The following is a 20800-nucleotide window of genomic DNA, read 5'->3' as shown; positions in this document are numbered from 1 at the left end:
GCCCATGTATCACAGCCAGAACAAATACCACATAATTACATAATTAATCAGATCATGCATGTTTCCTTCATTTTTCCCCTGTTCTTTTGTACAGGAGTCAAACGCATGTAATCACTTGTTCTGTAATGTAATCTGATCAGGGCCATGTAATTCTTCATTTTCCAACAGCTCCCTGGAGCAACGGATCTGAGAGGAGATGAATGTGGCCGAGTCTCCGTCGCTCCTCTCCCCGTCTCTCTGCTTTCCTTCCTCTGAATGCGCCTCCTTCGCTGTGGTTGCCCGCCTGACCTCTCCATCCATCCATCCGCGCTCCTCTTCTCTTTTCTCCTCCCTGTCTTCCCTTCCTCTTCTCCTCCACTCAGCGTATCTTCTTTCTCCTTGTCCTCCCCTTTCATCTCTCCTCCTCCCTCCCTCCAGTGGCGACACCAACCATCAGGTCCCATCTATCTGTGTGTACGTCAGCAATTAGAGCGTCGTGGCAGCCAAATGCCAGCCATGTCCCCAAGCTACACACACACACACACACACACACACACTCAGAGGCTATGCCCTGACAAAACAGCGAGAGAACAAATCACACCATAATTTATAATCTCGCTGCGCTAAAATCTCATTATATTACAGACATATGGATTTGGCGGCATGCACGGCTGGGGAGCCGGCGCTATAAATTCCACCAATCGTAAATTATTAAAGGAAAGATAGAAATGACCGTCGCCTGTCCAGATTAGCTGTAAATCACACTCAAACATGGTTTGTTTAAGGAATTAAGTCCCACGTGGTGTGAAGGACCTAACAGGGTATTACTTCAGTCGCTGGGTGGTACGGAGGGTCAAGTTTGAGCTGCCTTAAAATATCAAAGGATTAAAGGTTCAAGCCATAAAATAGACACGGGGTTCCTGCGAGTTTCATGCTGTATTTATCTGAGGAACATGTCCTCCCTGCATCGCCTCTTTCCCCACTCAAATTCTGTTACACACTTTAAAGAGATCGCCTGATAGCCAAAAGCAGAAACCCGCAGCTCATCACACCCTCTCCTCTCGGCTCCGTCCAGCCCTCCTGGTTACAGACTTTTGAAAAAGTAGGATTCGATTTGAGGACAGACCCGGCGAAGCAGAGGTGAAGCAGGCGGCGAGAGGGCAGCCCCGGCCCTCTGCTGTCAGTTCAGCTTTTCTTTATCGCTCTGTCATTTCGCAGGAGATGTCAGGGGGTTTCATAACACAGGGGACGCGAGTCAGTGCAGACGGATGCTAAGAACTCTGAAGCCCTGATGTTAACGCTCAGGTCAGGTTATCTGAGAGGGGAGGTCGTAGTGAGGGGGGAAACAGCTTTAGGCCATTCATTTGGGAACATACAAGTATGCTGAGATAAACAAACAAACATTAATTTTCTTCTGTTCCAAGGCCACGCTCATACAGACAATGGAGCTGTGTGAAAATTGGCGGCCCTTGTATTTGAACGCAACCAGCAGGGCGGCGGACGCAGGACCCTCCTGTGGAAACGCTAAGAGTGATCCGGCGAATCATCCAGCAGGTTGGTCACCCACGTACAAGGAAACATTTTCTCATTCAGCAGTCTTGCAGTGCATTTTGCCTCTAGAAGATGCACCAGCCACCAGCATTGCGAAGACTTTAGGTCCTACTTTGATGCAAAATTTATGAGCGTGAGCCGGAGTGCAGCACAAAATGTTACTGAAAGCATTGCTCTGTTTGTTTCAATATAAGTACAATGACAAATGTCCCTTAACTTAATAAATAATCATGATTAATAACAGTGATCTCAATATTGATCAGAATAATCGTGGTTATCATTTTGGCAGCTCTACTTCACAGCCTTCTGAGCTTAATCCAAAAGGCAGCTGGACTTGGCTGAAGCTCTTGAAGACATTTCACCTCTCATCCGAAAGACGTCTTCAGTTCTAAACTGACTGGTGGACGGAGCTGGAAATATAAGCCTCTGTAGGTCATTAGTGTTACGATGTTTCAGCTTCATTTAGCAGACACTTTTGTCCAAAGCGACGTACGTCTGAGAGTTAATACAACACAAGCAACGATCGAGGAAGAGGAGGGAACGAAGACAGGAAGAGCCAACAAACAGCTTCAAGTGCGATGGGACACTGGTGCTTTTTTAAATAATAATAATCATCATCAGCAACATCAACAAGGTCACTATAGTCATCATCATCATCATCATCATGAAAAACCTAGTCAGCATAAACTACATCATCGATTTCATTATCAAGGTCAGAGGTGTTCACAAAGAGCCGGGTCTTTAGCTTCTTCTTAAAGGTGAAAGGGACTCTGCGGACCGGATGGAGTTTGGTATCTCGTTCCACCACCTGAGGACTACTGAGGAGGAGAGTCTAGTTAAAGACTTAGGGCCCTGTTGTGATGGGAGTACCAGGCGCCTTTCATTGGCGGAGCGTAGTGGGCGGGACGGAGTGTAGACCTGGATGAGGGAGTTCAGGTAGGCAGGAGTCGTTTTTGTTGCTTTTTGTGAGCGAGCGACAGGGTTTGAATTTGATGCGAGTGACGACTGGGAGCCAGTGTAGGGATAAGTGCTCTTTTGGGTTGATTGAAGACCAGTCGCGCTGCTGCGTTCTGGATCATATGTGTGCTAATAGTTTTGCATGAGAGGTGAAACGTCTTCAAGAACTTCCACCAAGCACAGCTGCCTTTTGGATTAAACTCAGAATTACCATCATGGATGACTGAGAACCTTCACAGACATCTTCACAGGCATTTCTATAAGACAGGATCACACAGGATTTAACCACACTTGTGGTAAACTTGTTTAATCCTTCACCACGACAATTGTGAATGAAACAACCACACAACGCCACAGGACTGACCTCCTTCAAAGAAAACTGAGGGCTGTGCTCTTTCACACTTTCCTCCAACACTGCTTCTCGAACACAAACATTATCACATTCTCCTCAACCCGAGTAATGTTGTGGAGGCAGATACAGATATCTCTTCCTCCTCTCTGCCTGGGTCATGTCTTAAAGCTCCAGCGTGAGGGGGTGGGGGGGGGGGTAAAGCAGCGGTGCAGATGCCCGAGCAGTGAAACAGGTGCTATCAAAGTGCTTCTTAGTCAGAACACACAGAGGCAGCATTTAAAAACATCAGAGGGCCGGACTAAAGGCTGCTGCCATTAGACTTTGAATGGAGAGGGATCTAATACATGGATGGTCCTCTTCCTCAGTCAGCCCATTGACTCCAAACGGAGCCTATTAGCAAGACAACACAGCACTAATGGCTCTGCTACTGCTGCTACTGGCCCTCATGTGTGTGGAGACCACCCAGTGCACACACACACACACACACACACACACACAAGCCTCTTCACTTTTCCCACGCTATTGTTACCTTAAGCTTTAGTATATTATAGCGTGAAACCAGATCATAGTGTGAGATTCATTAGAAAACCATCATAGGCCTTAAAAACTTCGGCACGAGCAATTAATCTCTCTTTTACCGGAAGTTTTTACCTCCTTTCGGAGTTTCTATTAAGCCCTATTTTCTTCACTTACAGAACTCATTTTTTGTCAGTGTTTCACCACCAGGTCGGCCCTTTCAGGGCCCAGAAACCATGACGATCAAACTCAATCCAACCTGAGTTACAGCAGAGGTCCAAAACTTTAAGAGGTGTTGGTCAGTTCCACATGTGTCCAGCAGGGGGGTGTAGTGGAGAGGAAGACAGGAGGCTTCTCTTCTCCCACAGTCTGACACACACTCTGCATTATCCCCCTAAAAAACACACACTATGCTCACTTTATCTCCCTCGTCATTGAGGAAATACTCCAGGTGTTGGAGTTGCGCGTAAATGTCTAAAAGTTTGTACCGAAAATTATTTGTGCCTCGTTATTTTCCCATGGTGAGTCAGTTTGTTAGAATTAGTTCAAACTGAAAGTGTAAGTAAGGATCAGTTTATGTCAGGTCACTGAAGTCCAAATGAATGTGTTGAAGTGCTTTAAAAGGGGAGAAAAAATGCGCTAAAATAAAAAGCAATCATTGATTTTAGGGGTTCCTTTTATAGATGACAAGGGACTGGTACTGTGGGATTGTACACATTTACATAGCTCCATAAATTTGGAAGAAACTTCACTTCATTTGCAAATATCTTGCAAGTTTTGGTCGATCGCTGCCGGGGCTTCGCCACACCGCCGAGCTCCCCTCCGTCTCTCTAACTTCTGTCTGTAGTGCGCACTTTATAAGAGTGTCTGCTAGTCCACCTCTTTTTGTTAAGAGGTGGACTTCATTGGCTTTATGGTGAGCAGTCTCTCCAACGGGTGAGAGAGAGAGAGGGAGAGAGAGAGAGGAGGGGGATAATTCATTCACTTTGCGCACAAAGCGCAGTGGAAATCACCCAGGGGAACGAAACAGCAGAGAGAGGGGGGGAGGCAGGAGGACGGGGGGATGTTGGGAAACAGTGTCCATGCAAAAACGCGCAGACGAATACACTCGTCATTTCAAAAACTATATTTATCATAAAATTCTCGCGTAATTATTTAATTAGAAGAAAGACATATTGGTGATGTTGATCTTATCATGACAGGAATATTGTTTACATTGATTTGATCTTGAATAGGAAAAAAAGTGTCACGGATATAAACGCTGTCCAGTTTCCTGATCAGAGGAGAAGAAACTGAGTGATCCTGATTTATGTCAGGAGAGAAAGGAAGCAGTTTGGGAGCAAAGTCTGCACAATTTAATGACCAGAGAGAAAAACACACAGCTTTAAATGACTAAGAAGTAAAGGTTATAACGTAAAAGTATATTTTCAGGAAGGACAGACAGAGAGGTTGTGTGTCTGTGTGTTTGTCAGTCAGTCAATAAGCGACCCGAGCGCTGCGCGGCAGCACTGCACCTCGGAGCGCTCTGGACACCCCTCCCTCCCCCCTCCTCCTCGTCCTCCCCCACACTCTCCGCTCAGCCTCGCGCAGCCCAGCTCCAGCCTAGCACACGTCGCTGCTGAGCACCGTGAGACCCCCCACCCACCCCCCCTCGTCCCCTCACACCACCACTGCCTGCCACCGTGTCTGCGATCCTGCGCTCCCTCTCACCGGCTCCACTCCTCTCTCCTCTTCCTCTCACTGATCGTCCCTCTCGGTGTTTCAGCGGAGGGGCTGCACGCGCGATTGCGCTATTGATACCCACTTTACACTGTGTTTGTGGAAAGTCAGCCTCTCTCTCTCCCTCGCTCTCTCTGTCCTCCTCTCTGGCTGCGCTTTGGTAACCTAACAGGGAGGTGTTAACTACTTTTGCTTCCACAAAGCGCCTCCCGTTATCTCCGCTGCCGCTGCGCAGGAGCCAGAGGGGCCACTGACGCTGATATTCCCACTCCGCAGAAAAAGTTTTCCGTTTGTTGTGAGGATAAAAAAAAGAAGCCGGAAGCCGAAGAGTCGTCTGCAGAAGAAGCGGATTCTGCCGCGGCGAGGTGAGTAACACTGAGTGTCTTTTTGTTGTTGTTGTTGGGTTTGAAGCTCATACAGTTTGTGCTTTCACGCCTTGTTCGCGTTCCGCCGCGTCTCTCTGTGTTGGGAAAGGATTTCGTGGCGTTTCAATAAACTTTCTCGCGGATTGTGCGCTTTGCTCGCCGTGCGCGGCGGCGTTTCCACGCGTAAAAAAATGTTTTTAATAGAAAAAGTCACGGCACGGTCTGTCTTCGCCTGGACACTGATTTCCACGCGCGTGATAGTTTGTATCTCTTCGTGTCTCTGTAAGTGCTTGTGCGTGTGTTTGCGCGCGTGCATGCACATGCGAGGTTCCCAAACAAGAAGGTGTCTTCTTGAAAACACTTGTTTCAGCATAGTGCGAGTGTCAATACCATTACGCATACATTACCATGCACATACAGCAGTACAGTACAGGAGCGCTGCACCGCCACACACTGCAGCCCAGGTCGAACTTTTTACAGCTTCAAACACTGATTCTTCTTCTCTGCCTTTGTGGACGGCGGGTCTCTTCCTCTCAGAACTTGTGATTTAAACCGTTTAATTTTCTCACACCTCCCGGAAAAAATACGTTTAAAATACACTCAGATCGCACAGAGAAACTTTGTCTTTATTATTTATCCGGAGCTCCAGAGATGTCTTCCATCATTTCTCAGCAGATCCTCGGCGTCAGTCCGCAGGCCTACAGTCGGTGTATTTATGTAAAAGTTCAGTTTTGTTCTTCAGGCAGCAGCGGCTGTAACACGCTCAGTCCACGGATGTTCTTCAGTGAAAGTTCTTGTTGCTTTGAGCCACATGCACTCATCGTTTTAAACACTTAAATGTTCCAAAGTGCCGCACACTGGTCCCGTCAGTGTGGCTCTATTAAAGCCTCTGATGATTTTAATGAATCACCACAGCAATTAGAAATGTGTGAAACACTCCTGGACCTCATCCATACACTGCAATAATGTAAATACTGGTATTGTTACTATTCATAAATAAATCTACGTTTCAATCTCGGAATTTAATTTTAATTCATCTAAATATGATTTTATTAATTAAAATAAAAACGAAATTACAACATTAAAAATTATAAAAAAAATAAAAAAAATTGAGGATAGAAAAGTGTTTTACAGAAAGCCCCCCTCCTGTAAGCGCGTACGATTACTTGTCCTCTTAAACGCGCAACAAATTATTGTCAGTTTCTCTCACAGAGAAACAGACGGCTTGAATTTAAAAAGAAGGGACTCGCTGCGTAACACGCGCGTGCACGTGCAGGCACACACATGCATATGCACACACACACACACACACACACAGGCCTACACACAGTTGGGAAACACCTGTTAACTAGGGAGCCACTATAATTTACATCCTCCCCCTAAATAAGCAGCGCCGAGCCAGAGGAAGTCCCGGGGGTCTTTCCTGCTTCATGGCCGAGCACAGTGAGCCAAAGACGGCTTCACCCAAACGCCAGGTCCCGCTGCTGCTGCGTCGGTATTACCGGATACAACACTCACTTTTTATTTATACTTTTTTTTTTTTACCGTGTGCCATCAGGGAGGAAGATTATTAATCTGAACAGAAGTCAGGTTTATATTTGATCATTTTAGGCACAAAAAATCCTTCATCTTTATTGCGGAAGTTTTAGTGTTTTTGCAACATGTTTTTTGACATTCATATCGTTTATACTTTCGGCTCTTTTAGAGATATTATATCTCTTTTTATGTTTTTAAATTCATTAAGTTTAAGTTATTATTCAAAGTGACAATTAAAACCGCTTTTTTCACTTTCTCTGGACTGCAGAAATATTTCAGTCATTTGTTCTCACGCTTTTTCTCTCGTGCTTGTGTCCCGGCCTTCTCTTAATCACATCCATGCCGTTTTTTTAAAAGAGCGATCTCACTGAAGCGAACAAGTGAGCGCTCGCGCACGCGCCCAGCTCCGCGAGCATTCCCGCACAAAGCCGCAAGACTCCGAACAGGGAATAATAAAATTAGTAGTGTGTGTGTGTGTTGGGGGGAGCAGCGGACACATTAGTGGTTATTTCCCGGTTTAAAAAAAGTCCTCTCAGAGGCAGAAACAAATAGCGCGTAAAAACACACTTTTGGAGCGAAGCACCATGTGAAGATTGAATTATAGTTCCTCAAAAATCACGAACTCCACATCCAGATGATCCAGATCCAGCGAAGCCCGCGTGATGGATCACTTCAAATTGATTTTATTGATTGTCAGATCAACCAGCCCTGACTTCTAACGATCAGCCGCGCCTTTTCATTTTCCAAACACACACACACACACATTAGACAGCAATAATTATCTGTTAGTGTGGAGCTGGTGTGAAGAGGTGTTACAGAAACATGTTGTTCCGACAGATTTAAATGGAATCACGCGCAGGGGAGGATTTACTTTTTAAAATTAGTTTAAAGTTTTATATTTTTTAAAGACCAAATGTACTGATACAGAACAGAGAGCACTTTAATTCCCCTGTAATTATCCGGTTATTAGAAATGTCATTCCTCCATTGAAGGCTCTGTTACTCAGTCCCCTTTCTACGCAATTAATGCATCCATTCATGTTAATACAAACACTTGTAATAAATCATGTTTAGGATTAATTGAATGCAGAGTTTTGATGTATTTTCCACTTCACGTTTACGCGTTTTTGTAAAATACATACCTTAATACAAATTGCAGTTTAATTCTAAAGTGTTTAATTATGTTAATGAGACACTCGGTGATGGACTTCAATCACATTACTTCATTTAAAAATGTGTTTAAAGAGATGTTACCTTAAAGGCCTTTTTCAGTCAAATGAAAGCAGATTTTTTTAATAACACACCTGATGACACTTTCTGTGTTCTGTGCTCTTCATTGTAAAACGCTGCTATCACAGTGATGCACCACGTTGTCACGTTCTGGATCATTCCGTTATTTTCCGCTTCAGCTTTCAGAGCTCGGTGATTTATAGGCCTCCGCGTGCGCCATGCTTTCAGCTCGCTTATCACACGTCACGTTTACGCGCGCTGCGAAAGCCTCATTTTTTTTGCATGTTTGTGTAAATTTTAATGTTACTTTTTGTTTTTTTTCCCCTTTAATTCATCCCTGCGCCTCGGAGCTCTGAGAACACGCCTACCTCGTAATGAAAGTTATGTTCCAGAAAATGTGAAAGATTTTTTTAAATGAAACAACTCGCTGCTTTTACAGGAAGTCTTAATGAATTGTGCATATTTGTTTTCTAAACCAAATTCAGTAGAAGAGCGTCGCTTTGTAATTCCCCCTCTCTGAGTATCTGTCTGTTTATTTTTCTCACTTATTCATTTCGGCCTCCTCCTCCTCCTCCTCCTCCTCTCTCCCGCAGGAATAGTCTGCAGGCGTAAAAAGAGAAAAAAAAAGTGTCGAGGTTGGAGGAAAAGTAGCAAAAGATGATTTATTTGTCAGCGTTTTCGATCCCCCCCTCCTCCCCCTTCTTCTTCTTCTTGCTCTTCTTCCTCCCCTCTCAGCAGTCAGCTGTTATTGCTCGCCATTGATCTCTCTTGCTCTCCTCCTTTGCGCAGCGAGATGTGAACTAAAATTAATGTCCATTTCACACCTCTGTGCTGGATCGATGGCCGCGGGGGGACAAGTTTATTTTAATTTGTGTGTGAAGATGCTCTGCGTCCGACACAGCAACAAAAAAACCTTTCTGCTTAATTAACAGGAAACCAGTTATACCGCGACGCAGACAGTAACTTAAAGTGAGCCGTGACCGTTTCAAAATGATATAAAATTCAGATTTGTTTTTCTGTGGAAATTAAAAATGTTTCTTTCTGGATTTTTCAAGCCAGCTATGTTTCATTCACCGCCGTCTCTCTGCAGAGGAGGAGATCACCTAAAATATAAAAGACAAAAACGGAAGTAACTTTGCTGCCAAGGCTTCTCGCCTCTTTCCACCTGCTCCCCACTTTTAACAGATATTTATCTGCGTCCATTAACCGCCTAAAACCAAAAATTCACGCGCATTCGCGCCTTTAAAATCTGCATTTCCAATCAAAAAGGAAACTTCTTGTATTTTGGAATATTAATGCGTAAAGACGCGCGCCTTAAACCCCCATACCCCCCCCCCCTCTCTCTCCCATAACATGACAGTGATAGTAAATTAAGCATGGATCGCTCAGTCGCGACTACTTTGATGACCCCCCTCGGTCTATTAAGTCCTATCAATATGCACTAATTCCTCATTCTTTATTAAAAGCAGAACCAACTCCTTCTCCACTTCTCCCCCCTCCTTCCATCTCCTCCCCCTCTCTCCTCATCCTCCCCTCCTCCTCCTCTGTGCGTGTGTGTTTTATTATTTTGTTGTGCTAATAAACACTACATGCGAGAGCTAATTTGACATGCAGCCGGTAATTGAAATAAACGCGTCGCCGGTAAATAACAAGTGTTTGAACACGCAGACATGAGAGCGGGGCCCCCGCGGAGAGGAGGCGAGTCCTGCGCGCGCTGCATCCTAAAACTTTCTCTTATTGTTGTCTCGTTATCGCTCCTATAATCACCGTAATTAAGTGCGAAGAGCCGGATGCGATCGTTTAATGGCGGGATATTGTTGGGCTGTCGCGCTGATCAAACCAAATGTTTTTCCCCGCGCTGGAAATTGCTGCCTGTCCGCAACGCAGATTGTGTTCTGGGCCGATTATGATTGATTTGTGTAATATTCCGTGTTTGAACTCGGATGCAAAGTTTTTTATTTAATATTTTTCACACACTGACACTTTCATGTCTGCTGTTTATGAAGCAGGCCGTGTAGTTTAGTGGTTTGTTTTCTGGAAAATGCACAATTTAATGTTTTCTTTCTGTTGTTTGATCCATGAAAGAGTTTGATTTTAATTATTTTATTATTATTCTAAAGTAGTAATCAATCAGATTATCTTGTTATATCATAGAGAATATATAAAAATACATCTTTGATATTAATAAGAAGATTATTTCTAACAATCAGAGCAGATATTAGAAATCTGCATCAGACCTGCAGTTCCTCCTCCTCCTCTGAACGTGCATGCAGACCCAGTGATTCCTTTTATTGATGACAGGAAAGCGGAGTAGCTTGTGTCCAGTCATTTTCTATTGGAAGGAAATCAGTCCATGCAGCGGCTGCAGCGCTGTGTTTAATGGTTTGATTGCATTGGAGCAGGCAGCCTCTGGTAATGCCGTTAGAGGGGGAAATATCACTCGGAGACGCTATCGGCAACAAGAGAAAGTCAAAGAATTAGCCTAATGGGGGGGAGAGGAGTTGTGTCGGATGTCAGATACTTTCTATTCTCCATATTGCTCCGTGTCTGTGTCTCTCTGTGTCGATCTATCCTCGCCCCCCCTCCTGCTCCACATCATATCTCTCTCAGGTTTCCCCCCCATTCGTCAATTACATTGTGAGCCGTATCACCAGCTCCCCGCATGGAAAATAAGCTAATATTCACCCCCCCTTCCCGCCTTCCTCTCAAACCCCCCCCTCGAAGACACTGTTGGTGCATTTGCGCCCATCGATTGCACACGGGCAGTATTTGTGAAGCCTGCTTATCATTTCTCTCTGTGTAGCCAGGCGGGAGGCTGATACAGGCGGCCTGATGTGACCAAACAGTGCAAGATACCTGCAGGAACACGCACCTTCATGCATCTGCAGGACCACACACGTGCAGTTTAATATTCACATTGCATGCTTGGCAGCTTTTGATAAGTCAACATAAAGATTTTGTTGTATCTGTGACCTTTGGCCTCCAGGCAGAGCAGAACACATCATTTCCCGGCAGGCTTCAAACACATTTCCCATTTTTCTTATTATCATTATTAACTCCACGAATGGGGATCGTTACAGCGGGAATCTGTAAGTGAAAACAGCAAACCTGGCATCACTTCTTCCTTGTTAAACTTGAGCTAATTGGCTTGCACTCACTTGCATGCAGCCTGTAGCACAAACCGGCCAGCCAGCCGCCTGTCTGCCTGCCAGCCGGAGAGATTAGTGGCTGCTGTTGAACACGCCGGCACAGCACGGCAATAAAGAGTCATAGCAGGGCAGCCGGTGCCACACACACACACACACAAGATCTGTCACCTGTCGGTCAGCACAGAGACACGGTGTCATCTGTCAGAGGTTTTTGTGAGAGCGTGTCTCGTCTGTGAAAAGTTAAAAGTATTATGAGTTCAGCGGAGGCGGATAAATGTGATCAGAAAGAGGAGCTTGTCGGCTTTTGAGTGTTTGAGCGAACGTCTTTCTGGCCTTCAAATCCTGCACAGGAAAGTGTTTCATTTTCTGCAGAAAGGGAGATCATTTTTGCAGCATTGTCCTCTGAGATATTAAGCCATGTGAATTTATTTTAATCTGCATTTTTTGGATACTTTAAATCAGGTTAAGAAGCTCTGATTCTGCGTCGTCATCTCCCAGAACACAGGCCCAAACTGCTCCACTGGACATCAACCAAACACGTCAAAGAAAGTTTATTTAATATCACTTCAAGGAAACAAAAAGAGCAAAAAATAGATGCTGATATTTGCTTTACCAATAATCCAAAAATACCCCGAGCCACGGATTGCTCTGCCTTTTCCATTTTACCCTCGTCTGTACCAGGAATTAGCTGGCCCCTCTCTGAACCGGGCCTCGCCACGAATAGAAATCCCCGCCACAGGTCAGGGCCCACATCCAGAGTGATTTCTGTCTGCCGGCCATGACTCCGTCTCCGGCATCACAGAGGCTTATTCGAGAAGTAAATCCTCTTATTTTTTTTCCAGGAGTATTGCTTTAATGTCACAGTTTAGGGAAGAAAGATGACGAAAACACGTCCGTCTTTTATTTCAAAAATACACAAATGAGTCGACTTCTTTAAAACACATTTGTCGTGAGCTGACTGCTGCACAAAGCGTGCGTGTCCCCCGCACCGGCTCGTCCAATCCTTATTGATTTTGTTGCTGAATATTGCCCGAGTGTCATTATCCACCTCGGGATGATGTGTGTGTCTGTGTATTATTAAATCTAACTGTAATAATTCATGCATCTCCCGTTTGCTGCAGCAGCTGTTGACTGAAGCGAATAACCTGGTTACAGATTTCATATCAGGGACGGAGGAAGAAAAGAAGAGAGGAGCGTGATTGGATATTTGAAAGACATTTGCAGACAAAATTAGGGTTTTAGCTCGGAAAAGAAAAGACAAGGACAAATAATATAAGAGAGGGCGGGAGATAGATGGGTGCGATTCTTATTCACAAGGACATTTGAGCTTTGCCTCACGGCCAGACATGAATGAGTAGATTTCAATAGTATCGACTGTTGCTTCGGTCGTCGTCCAGCACACACGCAGATACACACAGATACTGACGCACAAGCACAAACACGGCGGCCTGTCTGGAATACTGAGTGGACCTGAGAGCAGGTCAGCTCACGACACACAATCCTACACACACGCTGTGGTAGTTTACTTTCTCTGCTCCCCTCGTGTGTGTGTGTGTGTGTCATGGCGGCAAATATTTAATATCTGACAGCAGGGCTTTAAATAGCAGCGTTTTTCTTTGTCTTTGGCTGCTGAGACGAGTCTTCAGATTGCTCTCGTTCGCTCGGCCGTGCTTGAAAAATAGTTTCCTTCCCATGAAAATTCAATCAAACCTACAAAACAAAAGTGGCCTTTCATTTCTTTTTATTTAAAATGTGCTTTTTTGTCTTATTTCAATGAAAGATTCTTCTGATGAATAACTATGCGATCACAAGTTAGCAAACTGTCCACGGAGAGGCACTTGGCTGAACATTTGGTGACTTTGAGGTTTGCAGATAAACTGGAGCGTTAAATGTTCTTCTGTGGCTTTCAAATTCTTAGTCTGGGAATAAATTAATTTAAAAATCCCAACACAACACGCGGCCTTGTTTCAGGATAGGTCGGCTTTTTTGAGATGTAGATGCTGAGTCATTGGTGGGGGGGCAAAAATGGTCTGCTGTTGGGGTTTAAAAAATAATTTTCTTTGGATGATAAGATGCCAAAATGTTACCTTGCACTGTTAAAAAATCAAAAAGAGTTTGACCGCTTCCTATAAAATGTTTATTTGCTTGATTTTTATGGTGGTTAAAATCTACAGCGCTGTAAAAACACTCCAAAAGGATGTGCCAAAGCTTTCAGGGTGAAGAGCAGAAAGGGTCGACTTTGGAGGCTGTAAATTTAACCGGGCTGTTGGACGTGAACATTTTGTTCTCAGGAGAGTTTTGTCCTCTCTTTTCTCCTTATTATACACCAGATACAAGCAGGTATTATAAATAAGTTTACATGCACTTTGTCACTTTAGTTCTATGATGCATCAAGTGATAATCAAGCATGTTTTATCCTTCAGACTGTGTGCGTAGTCGACCCGTGCGTTCAGCAGAGATGAGATGAACGACACGGCCCGGCCTGTCTTGTAATAAAAGTAAGAGTGGCACTTTCACGCTTGTCAACAATCTCTAAATATATCCATGCACCGGGAAGAGTTCTCACACGCACACACACTCAGACAGGCCTGCGGTTTTGACTGCTTTTCTCTCCGTCTCCATTAGAAAAAAAAAAAGACTTCAGCAGCTTTGCTTCCCGACAGTCTCGGCAGTCGCACACGTACCCTCCCTGACGTGTGTGTGTGTACACACAGCAGTCACAGCCGACAAGACATTTTTATAACAAAAATTGGATCCGTCTCCCCGTTCCTCTCTAAAACTCAGCAGACACAGTGGAAAACTCGATGTGACAAGTTTCAGTGGCGTGTTGGAGCAGCAGAGGCGTCGGTTACACTCTCAAAGCAGCCGAGCGGGAAAAATATTTATTCCGAGCAGTCAACAAAAAGGACGGCTTGGATGAGACGGGTGCTCGGTGTCAGCTGTGTCGTTATTTGGATCCAGTTTAGGCCTTCACTTTCTGATCCTGACACCCACACTGCTCATGTTTGTTTCCGACTGTCCGTCAAAGAAGGAATCCACTCTAACATCTGGAAAACAAAGATTAAACATATTTTTTTGTAGTTTACAGACATATCTTGTTCTTATACGTGGAGGCCGTGAGATTTTTTACCCATAATGCCTCCAACTCCTGAAATGTCGCTTCTGATTTCTCCAAAAAGCAAATAACATTCGACTACTCTTTCTAAAGAACAATCATGATGTTTATGAGCACATTAACTTATTAGTAGGGATGCACGATATTGGATTTTTTGCCGATATGCCGATATTTTCCAACCCATTTTCCCGATTGCGATACCGATATATTAGGCACGGTTTTTTTCCACCTAATTTCATGAACATCAAGTCTCCCCTGTAGTGGAATTGATATCATGCCTACTCTTATTGTCGTGGCCAAAACCTGCCATACTGCAGACATCTTGCACCCTTCTTCACGCTTGACGGAGGAGGCCTGGTGCGCCGAGTTAATGTCGTAGCATTACGTCAAGTTGTTTTAGGGAATCTGGAGCATTTGGGCAGAATTGAAGCCTTGTTTTATCGGCGGAAAATATCGGCAGGAAAATTACATATCTGCCGAAGCGTCAATTTCAATCGATAATCTGCAGGTACCGATAATGTGCCGATAATGCATCTGTACAGATTATTTTCCACACAATTTGTGACTTCTCCCGCAGCCCCCCCCTCTTCTCAGCAGCTCATATTTCCTGAGTGACCCCCCCCCCCCCCGGCAGAATGATGTTAAGGCACATTGTTGTTGACATCGCAATTTCGCCGGCTGGTATAACGTTGTCACTTAAAGTGCAGATTTGACGTGAAAAGCCCTCCTCGCTGTTTGTGTTTAATATCGCGCCGACAGCTGTATCATTCTTGCACACTGTAATCAAATTATGACAGCGCGGTAAATGTTCCCCCGTGACATTTCCTATTATAAAATGCATATAGCCGGTGTCAGACAATGTGTGGGTGGTATCCCTCGGTGGCAAATGGGATTGTAAGTGGCACCGAGTGACATTATGCGTGTGTGCGTTACATGTAATTGCACTTGTATATTGATGATATGCATAGGTGGGTGTCATCGGAGTTATGACTGTTGTGTCAGAGATGAGGTGCGAAAAACATCGCTGACTTTTAGCAGCTTTACGGCTCCGCTATTAGAGTGACATCACGACGTTAGGGAGCGTTTACCGGGAATTATATCCATGAGAATAGATTCAATATAAAAAGCATAAAAAATAAACTCAAAAGTTTAATGCAGAGAGACAGCTGAAGAGAGGCCTCAACACATACTCATGTGTGAGTGTGTGTGAGTGTGTGTGAGTGTTCACACATGTGCCACAAGACCACCGGGCCAGAAGGCAGCCAGCTTGTGTCAATCACCCAGGGAGATGAAATTTGTACCCTTTGCTGTGATATCACACCCTCTCCTCTCCTCTCCTCTCCTCTCCTCTCCTCTCCTCTCCTCTCCTCTCCTCTCCTCTCCTTTTCTTGCTTCCTCTCCTCCCCTTGTCTTCTCCCCTCTCATTTCTTGTTTCCTTGCCTCTCATTTTCTAGTATCCTCTCTTCTTCTTTAGTTCCCCTCCTTTACTCTTTTATCATCTTCTCTCCTTCCCTTTGTCTCCTCTCCTTTCAATTCTTGTTTCCTTGCCTTTCCTCTCTACTTTCCTCACCTCTTGTTTCTTTCTTTTTCTCTTCTCACCTCTCCTTGTTTCCTTGTCCATCCTTTACTCCATTAACCTCTTCTCTCCTTCCCTTTGTCTTGTCTCCTTTCAATCGTTTCCTCACTTTTTGTTTCCTTGTGCTTTTACTCTTTTTATTTATCCCATCTTCCTTGTCTCCTTTCCTTCACTTGTCTCATCCCCTACTTTATTTTATCCCTTCCATGTTTCCTTTCCTTTCCCATCCTCTGCCCCTCCTTCCTTTTGTTTCATCTCCTCTCCCTCGTCTCCTTCCTTCTCTTCTCTTCTCCTCTACTTTCCTAGTTTCCTTGTCCCTTTACTCTTTTTATTTATCCCATCTTCCTTGTCTCCTCTCCTTCACTTGTCTCATCAGCTTCCTTTATTTTATCCTTTCCTTGTTGCCTTCTGTTTCCCATCCTCTGGCTTCTTCTCCTTCCCTCTCCTCTCCTTATCTCTTCTTCTTTTCTTTTCCCTCATCTCCTTCCCTCTCCCGTCTCCTCTACTTTCCTTGTTCCCTCTCCTCTTCTCTCCTCTTGTGGCCTGCGAGGGAATATCCAGTGTCCTCTTATTGGATTGGCTGCTTCACGTTGGCGGCCCTTCACTCGTCGCCCCCTCGGCCTGCTGGGTAATGATAATAAAATTGAAATATCCCGGTACTTATCAGTGTATTACCTCGCTATCAACACCTCAGACACACTCCGACTTTAGAGGTTATACAGGAGAAAGCGTGATCTGATATACAGCGCGAACAGAGAGAGGACACCGGCCGCGAAAGTGAGAAAGACAGAGAGAGAGAGGAAGAGGAGGAGGAGGAGGGAGGAAACTGATAGACAGAGAGAGGGATGGGGAGAAAGAAAGAGAAGAGTTGTTTCATGGCTACATTTTCAAGGTGCTATTTCCAGGATGGATTGCGGTAGGTAGAGAGGGTGAGAAGAGGAGGAGGAGGAGGAGGAAGAGGGGCGTGTAATGTGACTCTGTGGCATCTGTCCAGACCAGAGGCGTGTTAGCGTTAGCCGTCCTCAACACTCCACACTCGTCTACTGTACATTTGCGGTAATGTAAAACATCTCACATCTCCCCATCTCTCAGCTCTCTCCTTCCTCCTGGCAGTTGTTGTTGGTGTGTGTGTGTGTGTGTGTGTGTGTGTGTGTGTGTGTGTGTGTGTGTGGGAGGTGGGGGAGTGTGCCAAAGCCGAGATCAGGTTTGGAAATTGATTTGAATGAGTGTTGTGGACAGCTGATAGCTATAAAAGATTTTCTCCTTTCATTTCCCAGGGAGTTTCTCCTTTGATGTTGGCTGCTAGTCAACGCAGCTTTGAAGCTCGTCTAGAGCGGGCCGGGCCGCTACTTGATACTGTGTGAGGTTGTGTTTGTTGAGTGTTTATGTGTGTGTGCGCACATGACTTCATGTTTGACCTTTTTGGAGTCAAACTGGGGTTGAATTCTGATGGTAGCAGTGTTCAATTTGGCAGCTATTTTAGGTTTAGTCATTTTTAGTCAACACATTTTCTCCTCCTCCAGTGTCTCTTCTTGTTTCTACCTGTTGGCTTCAGGTAAAATAAGGACTTTGTATTTCAGCAGATCATCCGAACAGTTAATGAACGATGTAGACAAAGCATCTAAAGATTACTTATCATCATCGCTTCTCACTGAAACAGTCAGACTGGAGCAGACAGACGATGATCGCTCCTTTTTGTGCAGAAGAAGTGTCAAATGATTCATAAAACGCCCCTTTTTCTGTGAGCGTGAGCCTGAAGCGGAAGAACGCCTTGGTTTTCACCTTTGTGATACCTGTTACCCAGTTACAGGAATGCACTGGTTGTATTTTGACTAATGACTATATATATGTATATATTGATGGACGACGCATCTCTATCTGCTCTCATTGTACGGAAATTGATGCCAAAATAGCCCCCATGATAGGCGCTGCCATCTTGCGATGGGGACGTCATTTGGAACCAGAGACTGCGCAGTATATCGGCGAGTGACGCCGCTGTATCCACTTCCGCTGACCAAAACACACACTTAACTTCAATGACTGTAGTGATTGTTTTAGTTACGTCTCCTCTCGCCCTTCCTCCTCTACTCTGCTAATACAGAACAGATCGGCTGCAGGAGCCGTATTTGTCAACAAAGCTGTCAATCATCCTTTTTACAGCATCAAATAACTAATTAAAAATAAACTTGTAAGAAAAATAAACACTTGGACGTAAATCAGCATGATAATAACTATAATGACAGAAACCATGTTTGAGAAAAATGTATTTGACATGCGTTTTGATTTTATAGTTTGACTCATGTCCCATCTGTTAACATGGAGGAGGCGGGCTTTATGACCTTTCCTGCAGCCAGTCAGCAGGGGGCGATAGAGAGGGTTTGGCTTTACATTTAGGGAGCTGTCATGTCGTCCATCTTTTTATACAGTCTATGATTTTGACAGACAGATTAGACGCACAGTATTATTATCAACGATTATTTTTAGCTCGTCAACATCTCGTCTTCGTCATGGAAAGTAGATTGTAGATTTTTCGTCATTATTTTTCTTAATGAAATTAACACTGGATGGTAGGGATGACTTTTATGTTAATATGAGAACCTTGCTTTTCGATACCAAATGGCATTTAGTTTAATCTGATTGAATAAAATCAGGTAAAATTACCCATGATAACCTATTTGCATGTAAGCTGATCTGATTTGTCTAATCCCAAAGATGCTCAGAATCACACAATCAGTTATGTATGACGAGCACATCTTTACCTTCTCTGCGCTTAACAAGCCAGCCACCTTCAAATTGCCCTTTGGGGATAAAAATCTCTGAAATGTTATTTTGTCGTTTCATCGCCTGCCTCTCTGCGTTCCTTCGACCAACCAATCGCACGATCCGATCTAATCCCCGCGAGGGGAAGATTCTAGTCTGTTGCCGCGGATGCCGGGGGGTCGTGGGGTCAAGTACGGCTAATTTATTCACTCAGTCAGATTTCCTCTGGCTCGTGGACGGCAGATGGAGAGGTCTGATATGATATCACCCATCTGAATCACCCAAGGGAGAATGGGAGCAGGGGAGCCGGGGGGAGGGAGGGATGAGCGGAGAAGAGATTGACAGGAGAGATGTAAAAAGAAAGGCGGGATAGATAGTAAAAATTGGGAAATTAAAAGTGGTTAGATAGACGGATAGAAGAGGAGGGTAGCATAGCTGGAGTGAGGAGTGTGTTCGCCCCACCGAGTCGGGTGTCGAGCTGTACATTGAGCCACATAGCCTCTTATCAGATGTGTGTGCGCGGGTAAAATGTGTGTATGTGTGTCCTTATCTTAAGACAAGTGGTTCTGGTCCAATAAGATCCTGGGAGATGGTAGGAATAAGCGGCTTAGACCAAGATCTGAGATGCAAGGAGGGAGGAGAGATAGCGCTAGGGAGATGAGAGGAGGAGATGACTAGCAGAGGGAGAGGAAGAGGAGGGGGAGATGGCCAGATTAAGAGGATGGAGGACAAGGAGGGGACATTTGGAAAGAGATGAGACGTGGAGGGCTGTAGAGATCGGAATGGAAAGATGTGATGTGGAAACAGTTTGGAGAAGTTTTTTAAAGAGTAGGCGGGGAGAGAGGGAGAAGTTTGGTTTGAAATAGTTCTTGGCTTTTTGTCAAAGGGCAGGGATTTACAGGATTTGATCAACAGTGTCAACTTGAGGACACTTTTTCCCAAGAGGGTCTGAATTTGTGGCTTTAACAACAGTGGCCGCTTAAGAGCACTCAGTCCCCAAAGGTTTTGACTTCAAGCCGCGGATTCCAGCGGCTCCTTTATTAAAAATTTTCCACTCAGCTCCCCTCCTTTCCACTACACACAGATTGAGGGCAAGACACTGATCTTTGTCAGTTGAAAACGCAGAACGCCTCTTGCCTCTGAAAGTACCTATCATTAAGAAAAGATGAGGAGGTCTAAGAGAAATGGGAAAGGGCAGACACAGAGATTTACATTTTTATTATGGATGTTGAAAGAGATCATTTTAAGCACTTTTGTCTGCACTTTCAAGGCTGTACAAAACGGTAGAAGCCTTAAGGGGTCTTTGAAGACAAGCTGTATCTTTACCATCACGACAACTTGATGGATCCACACTTTTCAGGAAAATATTCTAAGCTTTAAGTTATTTTTCTTGCAATTGGTGATATTCTATCTTCTTATTCTCACGCTCTCTTAAACTGATCTTGTGTTTTGATATCTCCCCAGATTGGCGACCACGTGAAGATGAGGAACCAGCTTTGACTACCTGCGGATGTCCACCCTCCCCGGACCATTTGGCTTCGGCTACACATCAGACAAACTCTCCAAGAGAGGAGCTTTTACTGCTTATCATTCAAAAGGAAAAACTTAACCTTGCCCCTGTGTTGAATTCATCATCAGGATTGAAGCGGTGCAGACTGTGAAGTCTTTGAAGGACTGCTCATACCCAACAGCACTTACCTGGCAAGGAATGCTTTGGACTGAATGAAGCTCAACTGAATTTGGCTGGAGACAGATTGATTTATTCAAGTTCCACTGAAGAGAAATGAACTGAATTCAAGCTAGCCTAAACTGACGTTGGCTGACACTCTTTATTTTCTGCCACAGTACTCCTTTTGTACTAAGGGCTCTGTTCTGAGCCCTTTCCTCTAAAAGCCAAGGGCTTTAAGTCTCCTCCCCAGATTCTATAACTTCCTCCGACCCTTCCCAAGGGTCTTGGACACAGTTTCAAATCTTAGTTAGGAGCAATCGTCTCCTC

The sequence above is a fragment of the Semicossyphus pulcher genome, unplaced genomic scaffold, assembly GCF_022749685.1.
Source record: "Semicossyphus pulcher isolate SPU_LCO1_2020_fin unplaced genomic scaffold, fSemPul1.0.p SCAF_7, whole genome shotgun sequence".
Taxonomy (NCBI): domain Eukaryota; kingdom Metazoa; phylum Chordata; class Actinopteri; order Labriformes; family Labridae; genus Semicossyphus; species Semicossyphus pulcher.
Note: the sequence above shows the minus strand (reverse complement) of the source record.